An 11015-nucleotide genomic window follows, 5' to 3' on the forward strand; every position below is an offset into this window, starting at 1 on the left:
GAGAAAAGGAATTATCTATTGTTTCCATTCTCAAAAATATACATTGATATTTTGGACATTGTAGTTATTAGTGGACCACTCTGAATTCCTAATTGGTTTTGAAGATACTGCATTCTTCACTCATAACTGAGTTGTCATCTTAAAAAAAAAAAAAAAATTTTTTTGAAATGGGATGCCTAGGTAAGGAGGACATTCATTAAATGACATCAATAATGGTTCATAAACCTCTTTCTCCCCCAACATCTCCCTACCCTCAAATCAAACATGTGACTATATTTTAAAAAGTAGTCAAAATATTCTTTTGTATTTATCAAATTATCTTTAATATTTAATGTTATGTAATATATATTATGGGTGTTTATATGTAATTGTATAATATAAATTACTAAAACATTGTACATAATATAATACATAAGTTGTTTATTCATTCAATCATGTCCAATTCTTTGTGACCTCATAGATCATGGTTTATGGGGTTTTCTTGATAAAGACACTTGTGTTTTGCCACTTCCTTCTCAAGTAGATCATCAATCCACAGGCAAACAGAAGTTAAGTAACTTGTTCAAATTCACATATGCATGTGTGTGTGTGAATATGAAACATTAAACATAAAATATAATATCCTCTATGAGATTATATATTCAAAGAAACTTTAAACTCAAATTTAAAATATACAGGCTTAGCTGAACATCTTAAAGCATGATCTTGAATATATATTTGCTTTATTCCAATGGGGACATAAAGGAACAGTCTCTGGAATAACACATTAATAGCAAAAAAATGTATTTCTGTATGTTAATGACAACTCAAAGAAATTGTTTCACTTTTCATTTATCTTGTAAGAATCTTACTCTTTAAATAGGATTCTATATATTAAAAATGGCATGATCAGAATACATAAGTGATTTTGTCAGTTATTTGTGTTTTACTTGCCTTTTCAAGCTTCCAGTAAAACAAGCCTAAATAAAGTACATATCAGTGGAATGAAAGGACTGGTAGAAGTATGAGCAATGAGTAAAAATTGTAGTGAGAAAATATTTGGAAAGTGTCTGAACAATTAAAAACCTGAAAAAGTAGAATGGGTCACCTTTGCATGAAGTTTCTCTTCAAAATTTAAATGAAATTTGAATGGTCTCGACTTTTTGATGTTGTATATGGATTTCAAATTCAGAAACAGACTAGACTTAGAGGAATGATCTTTTGATGTCTTTCCCAATCCTGGATTCTTGTGCTTATGTTCTAGATTTGAGAGTAAAATCAAGAGACTAACACTTCTGAGATACTTGTTTATTTGATAATAACATATTTGAAGATCCTCTCATCAATCTATATCAACTGTTTATTTAATAGCCTTACTACATGGACTAGGAAAAAAGTTACCTGACTCGAAAATAAATGAAACATTTGAACTATAATGCCATCACTTACTTTTGACCTTGAAAATGTTTTTTATCCTTAAATAAAAAAAATGGTGACAAACACCTTTCCTAACTACTCCTAATAATTATTGTGGCAATACAATATTGGATTTGTGTAAACACTTAAAAAACCATAAAGAAAAAATGACATTTGGTGTTTTTCTAAAAGTTGTGCATTAAAATACTTCATCTGTATACACCCAGAGAGAGACCTGTGGGAATTGAGTGTGAACCACAATATAGAATTTTCACGCTTTCTGTTGATGTTTGCTTGTATTTTGTTTTCCTTCTCAGTTTTTTTTTCTAGATCTGATTTTTCTTGTGCAGCAAGATAACTGTATAAATATGTATACATATATTGGATTTAACATATATTTTAACATATTTAATATGTATTGGACTACCTGCCATCTAGGGGAAGCCGTGGGGGAGAAGTGTTAAGGACTAAGCCTGGGTGAAGGGGCAGGTCAATTCTCTGAGAGACTCCACAGCTGTGAATCATAAACTTGCAAGAGTTGCAAAGCAGCCTTCGCAGATGTTCCTTGTGGATTGGGAATTACATAAATTGGAGGCAAGAGGGAAGAGGAGAGAGGTCAGACAACGCAACTGCCTTTCAGTGGAGAGGTCAAAGAACAGCGAACAGCGAACAGAGAGAACTGCCTCTTAGTCTCTTTGTATTATCATCATCCTCTCACATGAAGAGATCCATTCTACAGGTCTGAGTTAGACCTCCAGCAGCCATTGGCAGGTGGCTTCAGTATCAGAACTAGGAAAGTGTGAAAAATTTGGAACAGAAAGTTTTGCAAGGGTCAGTGTTGAAAAATTACCCATGCATATGTTCTGTAAATAAAAAGCTTAATAAAAAATAAATAAAAAAAACAACAAAAAAATAAAATGCTTCATTTGTTTCAAGTCATATAATATTTTCTGAAATTCCATGCAGTTGATATAAATTAACCAGAGATTCTTCAAATACATTGTTTCAGAAAAATGGCAGTCTTTTGTTTTTAGGACCAGAAAGGGTATACACAATTTTAAAAACATCATGTTATAATTCTCTACACAATTTGGGAGTCAGCATTTTTAAATTGGTGAACTTGAAATGGACATGGAAGCAATAAATTTAAGTCAGTAAACATATACTGGAATGACATATCAATATACACGATATAAAAACCATAATAAACATAAATATGTATGTATATAAACATGAAATACAGAAATGCATGTATACTTATATATACATTTATGTGTTTATATGGGTGAAATATATATACACACAGGCACATAATCATGGAAAACACTTTGCTATTAGTTCCTTTGAGAAATATTTCCAGGTTATGAGTTTCATCAGAGCATTCTTTATTTCCTTATTTCTCAGACTGTAGATGACAGGATTTAGGGTTGGGGGCACCACTGTATAGAACAAAGACAATGACAGATCAAGAACTGAGTCAGATTCCTTAGGTGGCTTTAGATAAGCAATGACACCTGTTGTGATAAAAACCATGAGAACCATGAGATGGGGCAGGCAAGTGGAGAAGGCTTTTGACTTACCTTCTGTGGTTGGTATCTTCAGTACAGTTGAGAATATAGGACCATAAGAGACAGCTATGGAAATAAAGCAAAGAATCCCTAAACCAAGCCCAAAAGCCATAGTGACATCGATTGCAAGGTGTGTCTCAGAGCAGGAGATCCTGAGTAAGGAAGGGACATTCCAAGGAAATCCACTAGTTCTTCTGTAATCACAGAAAGGCAAAGTAAATGTACTAGCTGAGTACAGGGCCCCAAACAAACCTCCACTGAGCCAGGAAGCAGCTGCCATCTTCACACAAGTCTCTCTGGTCATAATGACCTCATATTGTAGGGGTTGACAGATAGCCACATAGCGATCATAGGACATTGCTGTGAGGAGAAAAAGCTCTGATGCTGCAAATAACATCATTAAAAAAAGCTGTGATACACACCCCAAAAAAGAGATGGAGCAGCTGCGACTTAATGAGTTTGCAATTGATTTGGGGACTGTGATGGAAATAAGGCAGAGGTCTAAAAAGACAGGTTTTTTAGGAAGAAGTACATAGGTGTATGAAGTTTCCCTTCAAGAGAGATGAGGATAAAAATAAGTATGTTACCCATTAGAGCCACCAGGTAGATCAAGAAGAGAATGGCATGTAAGACCTGCAGCTCCCAGATGTTGGAAAAGCCCATGAGGAGGAATCCTGTTACCACAATGATATTGGCCATGTTCTAGGGGTAGAGGATTTTCTCTTCTCTCTCTTTGAAAAAGAAATAGAAATGCCAAATGAAAAGAAGGACATATCAGGTAATTCTGATCGAGGCTCACCCTGTGACATTGGGCAAATAAATGACAATTCTTTTTGCTTAAATTTTCCTAGCTTCAGCTCATTACATCTCCCACTTTTTTTTTGTTTTAGAACACAGGTCATCCCTGACTTCTCAGAGAAGGTGGGGTCCCTAAGGGGAGGTGATCACAACCTCTCTCACTTCTCAGGAAAGGAGGTGAAAACACTAAAAAGGAAATGATCACGCCCTCCCTGACATCTCAGGAAGGGAGATGAAAAGCACGAAAAGGAAGTGGGGGTTGCTAGCGGATTTCTGGGCTGAAGGGTCTTATTAGAAACAGGTATGCACAAACCCATCAGCATAGGAGGTATTACACAAGCACATAGCAATAACGTAGAGGCTATTAGTGATGACTCTCCCCAGTCAGTGCAGACTCAATGTGGTATAACAAATATGAATTGTACACACAAGTAACGGTATAACAAACAATATAAATCAACATCGTGTTGTAAAAGATTTCCAGAAGTCCTAGAAGGAGGGTATGTAAACAACAGTTACACATAAGCCTTCTTCAGCAGCCAAGAGATATTCCAAAACCACTCATTGCTTCACATGTCAGGGAATCCAATGATCCCCCCAAGTTTTTGAAATCCTGCAACAGTCCTTTTATATCTTAGGGAATCCAACAATTCCAGCAGATTTTGAAGTCCGGCAACAGTATTATCATTTCTCAGAAAAGCCAATGATAACTAGTTCAGGGGATTTTAACCTAAAATTTATGTACCTAAACTATTTTGACAAATGTATTTCCCTGTAATTTGTTTCCATTTTAACATTGCATATTTTAATATCTTTTAGAGAAATGATTCTCATTAATAGGTCCATTGAATTCATCAGATTGTCAAAGGGCCCCATGAAGCAAAAAAAAAAAAAAAAAAAAAAAAAATGCAAAGAATTCTTGAAGGAAGATGATTTTTAGGGCTTTTCCATATCTCGGCTTATATGGGAATCTGTGAACAATATCATTACTTTGAAACAATTGATAATAGTAGGTATATTACTCTCAGTGGTTAATTTTCATTATCTTGACATACTTTCATCCTAAAACCTCTTTTTAGATAGACAATTAATTGTATTGCTAATTTATGACACTGGAACTCAGAAAAGTTAATTGCCTCCTTCAGTGGTTTCTTAAGGAATGTCAGAACCAAGATGTTAATTCATATCTCTTGCTTCCAATGTTGTTTTTAAAGCTCTCTTACTTTCTTTTGCTAAGGCATGACTTATCATGCCATTCCTAAACAAATGGTTGTTTTCTTATCCTTTAAGACTGAGAATTATATAGATTTTCTAATAATTTAAACTGTGTCCACTATGTTGGACTGGGTTCTTCACTATGAGACATTTTAACACTATACTTAGCCCAATAGACTACAAATGCCATGCAGATGAATGCAGTGTCACATTAGACTTCTACATGAGCATTTAAATTTAAAGTTCCCTGTTGGTTTCACCCATTCCAGACCAGCCATGTTGAAAACCAAATCTATCCTAAAATGGAAAAATAATTCCCAAAGCATCTCTTCTGTGTTCTTTCTCTTCTTGTTTATAGACTATCTAGTCTGTGGAAAAACTTTTTTCCACCCCCCAAACCCACTTTATATTTGATTCACTTTGTTCACTGTCCTAGTTAAAACATTTCTGGAGCTCAAACACACATATCCTTATGAATTATTCCCAAAGTATACCTCTTCCTCCCATTATTAATGTCTACAAGGTCATATACAGTCATTTGTATTTAGGAATGGGGGCAAAGGAGGTAAAAAGGACAAAACAAAGGTTCTATACTAACCTTTATTTTAAATCCAGTTATTTAAAAAAATGAATTATCTCTTGAACTCAAGATGTTTCCAGTCTGTCAGGGAATAAGTAATATATGTACATGATGATAATTCAAAGTAGAATAAGATAACTGCATAGAAGAACAAAGTTCAGAGAGATATGAGACAGAGAGCTTATTTCTAACTGGCAAGTCAAGGGACAATTTTATGCCTTTTGACATTTGTAGGGAAGGTTGTAGGAGAGTGTTTAGACATAAATATTGAAGTTGCAAGGGGGAGATATTGCATATATAGTGTAAGCATAAAACACAGAAATAGTTATTAGCAGGACAAGAAAGAGAGATTGTCTATTTTCTTAACATAAAGACATTTTACAATTCAAATACTGATTTCAAGAGGTAAAATTTCAGTGAAAGTACAAGTACTTTTTACTAAATTTCCCATGTATCATTGTTCTTAAACCTATTCTTTATTTGTATCGGCACCTCCATTTCCTGCACCACTCAATTTACTTGGTAATCGTGCTTAATCTGACTCACTTTTTCCTTTTAGTAATTGGGTCTGTATAATTAACCACATTAACTGAGCATTGATCTCTCTTTTTGAATCACTTGCTGCTTTGTCTTCTTGCAGATTAAAATTTGTCAAACCCTAATCCCTTATTACTTTAGCTACCAGTCTTATGTAACTTTGCTCTTGTACTGCTAAATGAATCTGGGCAAAGTCACAAAACACTACTGACTGGGCTCACTACTAATTGATGTCATAATCACATCTGATCCCACTTTAGCTAAGGAGTCTTTTGTTCTTCTCATGTTGGTTCTTCATCCTATTCCTTACCTTGGCTGCTCTTAAATTTATCTTCTCCTTATGTTTTATACTTTCCCTCCCAAATATTTGCATACATTAAGACCTAAAATCATGCTTCATTTAGAAAATAGAGACTTTTATAGGTAAGTAATTTTCCTTCTCCGCCCCCCCCCAACTCATAGTTGACATTCTGCCCAATTCTTTTTTCCTTTGCCTCTACTCTCTTTTGAAGATTTAATATAATCCTGGTGCTGAAAAAAGTAAAATCCTCTATGTATGCCTTTTGTTGATTACATCCCATTTTAAGCTTTTTCTTTTATCTGCATCTTCCCTAATATTCAGTCTTTCCCTGTTTACTCTAAATTTTTCTATACTCAATAAAAGTCTTGAACAATGATATTCCTATTTTTCATTTCCCGTCTCTTCTTTTATTCTTTATAATCTCCCTATAATGTGATATATAATCTCATGAGTTAACTGAAACTGTCCTTTTCAAAGTTAATAATAATTTATTAATGTGTATATCTGATAGATTTTTCAGGCATCCTTCTTGACTTTAGTATTGGACACAACTGAATCTTATCTCATTTGTTATAGTGTTTTTTCCTCTGTATTTTTGTTACTCAATTCTCTCTTGAATGTCCTAATGCCTATCTGACAATTCTTAGTTTCTCTTGCTGTATCATCATTGTCCCATCATGCCCTCTTATTGCGTTTATGCCAAGATTCTGTTTTAGGTATCCCATTCTTTCTATTTAGCTCTTTCTTAGTGTCCTTATTATTTTGCATGGGTATGAACATGTTGCTTAAAATGATGAATCCCATAGGTATATTACCCGCTCCAGTTACTTAAGCTTTCCATCATGTATTGGACATTCCAAGTGACTGTTCTTTGTCTATGTAAAGCTCAGTATGTCTCCAAACACCCATTGTTTTTCCCAGTCCCCACAGACCTCTGCTTCTGAACTCCCTTATTTTTTCAAGAGTTCCATCATCCTTTCAGTCACCAGATTCATAACTTTACTGCTATCCTTTGCATATCACTCTTATTTATCCCCAATCCCCAAGGTTAATTAATTTTCAGATAGTGTTCTTTCAATCACCATAATACCTCCCACATTTGTCTCTTTCATTTCATTTATTCAGCTACCACTCTAGTTCTGACTCTTGTCACTATCTAGAATAGTGTAGTATCTTCCTAATTGGTGTCCAAGGCTGTTTCCCCTTCTATTCATCTATTACATATCTTCCAAACAGGTTTTCCTAAAGCATATAGTTGAACAAGTCACTCCTTTGCTCACTAAATCCTACAGGACTCTCATAGTTTCAAATATAAACTACTATTTTTGATTTTTAAATCCTTTCTGAAAGAGGACCCAATCTTTACTTCCAGCTATAGTGCAGTAAGTTAATGACTATTTTCCCATTTATGTTTGAATTCCTAGCCCCTAATACACCATATGAGCTATTTTAGGACTTTAGGAAATCTTGATTTTTTTTTTTTTTTTTGTGGTTAGTCTTTCAGGGATCACATAGCAGCCCTGGAAAGATCATTATATCCCAAAGTATGACCTTAAATTGCTGAAATCCTTAATTGCAATTGAATTTTACCATTTGAGTGTTTTGTTGGATGGATTTTTTTTTTCTTTTTTCTTTTCTTTTTTTTTTTTTTTAAACCCTGAGTTGAGTTCAGATACAAAGAGTATTTTGCTTGAATATTATAAAGTAAATGTGACTTTATATCCATATAGACCACAAAGAAAATTAGTCCTGAGTGGGTTGAATGATAATTTGCGGTAAGGGAGACTAAACTGAATGCTTTCTAGTTACCAAAGGAGTAACATGAGAGACCTGTTTACTTATGTTGTAGAGCAAATGGGGTACTAAAACTTAGTAAAGAATATTAAAATGTAGGAGTTTATCTAAAGTCAGTCTTCGCATTCTCTTTAATTTTTGCCACACTTGCTTTTGTAACCAAGAATCTGTTTAAAATTGCAGATACAAGTGTAACAAACTATTTGTTAATATAGTTTTTAATATTTGTGGACATTTAAAATTTATTTTGTTACAGTTTTTTCTAATCTTGTATATAAAATTACCACTGTATATATAGTTTGACAAAAAAGATGGAAATTTATACCTTTTATGCCATTTATTCCTTCAATCCATGGCTTGAGATGAGATTCTCTATTCAGGCATCTACAGGCTTATGTAGAGATGGAATAAGCTCTCAAAAATGAATGGTATTTATATATGCAAGGGTGACATACATTCGACAAAATTTCCAATTTTTTTCTTTGGATTTCTGGTCCTAGTAGGATCCCACCATATTCTCAGTCACATTAAGTATATTGAGGTGGGAATAATCAATGTTTCTTTTTTTTTTTTTTTTTTTTTTTTTTTTTTTTTTTTTTTTTTTTTTTTTTTTAGCTATGCTTGCCACTTTTTTATTTTAGCTGCAACATTCAAAGTGTTCAGGAAATCAAATTTTGAAGTATGTAGTTCAGTATCTTTTTGAGGCTGATATATTTGCTATATTCTTACATCATTTTATTTTACTTCTGAGATTCAAGCTTTCTAAATTTGTGGGATTCTCTAAGGATGGTAGAACTAGAGGTCTCCTGAGTATTTCTAAGTTATTCAGTGTTAAAGGTCCTACAGTGCTTTAGCAGCTCAAATAGTCAACTTGTTAATCTAATCTTTGGAAACTGGGGAACACTTGAGGACTTTATGAAATCTAAATCTTATGACTTATATCAATAGAACCATAAGCATATCAGTATCCATCAGATCACATTTAAAATGATTTTTGGATTTAGAAAAATGTTTCCTATTCTACAAAGCAATATAAATCAATAAACTGCCTGTTCTCTGAACCACAAACAAACCCAACAACAAAATATATTCTTCTGCAAATCTTAGAAAAAATGGGCATTCCTCATTATAATCTTTATCTTTTACAATTTTCCTTTTGTTACAAGAAAGGGAATTATTTAACAATTTTGGCAGAAATATTGTCTATTCCTATCACACAGTATGGCGCCTGATACATACAAAGCATTTTTTGAGATGTAATATTCCCTATTGAGAGAGAGGGAAAGGAAGAGAAAAAGAAAGGAAGGAAGAGAGAGAGAGAGGTAGAAGGGAGAGTGAGAAGGAGAGAAGAATACTTTAAAAGATGTCTTAATATTTAAAGTCTTCCTGTCACTTTGATATCATATCTGTGACAGCTTTCTGATCATTTTCCTTAAGTCCTCATTTTTGTTCAATCATTGCTGTGTGAGTCCATGGACCATAGCACCCTAGTCCTCCACTATACCTTGAAATCTGTCCTACCTTCATGTTTATTGTTTTCATGATACTATTTCTTTCTTTCTTTGCCCTTCCCTTTTCCTTTTGCTGACAATTTCCCCCCAAATCAGGATATTTTTCAAAGAATTTTCAGTGAGTTATGTGGCTAACAAATTTGAGCTTGAGCTTCAGTGTTTGATCTCCCAGTGAATATCCTGGGTTCATTTCTTTCAGTATCCATTGTCTTAATCTCCTTCATGTTTAAAGCAGGGCTTCTTAAACATTTTTCTCCTTTGTGGTACCTTTTCTCCCTGGAAATTCTTATATAGCCTGGGTATATAATATGAAATAGTTATAAAAATAAAAATTTATTCATAATAAATCATAATTACATGACCTCCATATTCAGTTATGTGACCTCACATAAGGTCACCACCTACAATTTAAGAAACTTTGGTCTAAAGAACGCTCAAAGTTTTTTCTAGCACCATAATTGAAAGCATCAATTCTGCAGTGCTCAGCATTTCTTGTAGTTCAACTCACATAGCCATAATTTCTACTGGCACAAACAAACAAACATGCCTTGATTTTGTTGGCAAGGGGGTATCTCTGCTTTTAGTATGATGTTCCAATTTTCTATAGCTTATCTTCCACTTTTGATCTCAGGTCCTACCTGCTCTTTCCTTTTCTAAGCAGAAGCTAATGATGGAATAGATCACTATTCACTAAATACCTAACATGCCATTTGAACCTTTACTTAGGTATGGGTTCTGCCTATTTCTCACTTACATAATGCCAACTAGTCTTGTTCAGATAATTCTATTAGACTGATTCTTTAAGTCAGAAGGTAAGGAAAATTTGGGTCAATGAATATGTTCTCCAAACGAACTGTGTTAAAAAAAAAAAAAATCATTGTCAATCTAGAGACTGATAGATTGAATGATTTTTATTTCTGTTGCTCTTAACATCCTCTGTATGAAATGATTTAAAGTTGTTTTATTTGGAATACTTTCCTCTTTAATCCATGAACTGTTGCTTAGAACTGGAACTTGCTTAGTATTACCAAACAACCTGTGAGTGTGAGTCTGTGTAGTGACCATGTATGTAAATGTAAGGTAGACTTTGAAGACCTTCTTTATTGCAATGGATAGAAACTTTTTTTCTTTTTTTCTTCTGAGGCAATTGGGGTTAAAAGTGACTTGCCCAGAGTTACACAGTTAGGAAGTGTTAAGTATCTGAGACCAGATGAACTCAGGTCCTCCTGACTTCAGGGTTGGTACTCTATCCACTGTACCACCTAGCTGCCCTCACTTTTTTAAAAACTTAATTTTTTTCCCCAATTAAATGTGGA

General features: G+C 33.8%; 1 pseudogene; it reads right to left on the reverse strand.

Annotated features, from left to right (window-relative positions):
- Positions 1-2346: 2346 nt before the first annotated feature.
- On the reverse strand, positions 2347-3823 carry LOC100927017 (annotated as a pseudogene).
- Positions 3824-11015: the final 7192 nt, after the last annotated feature.

The sequence above is a fragment of the Sarcophilus harrisii genome, chromosome 4 (assembly GCF_902635505.1).
Source record: "Sarcophilus harrisii chromosome 4, mSarHar1.11, whole genome shotgun sequence".
Classification (NCBI taxonomy): domain Eukaryota; kingdom Metazoa; phylum Chordata; class Mammalia; order Dasyuromorphia; family Dasyuridae; genus Sarcophilus; species Sarcophilus harrisii.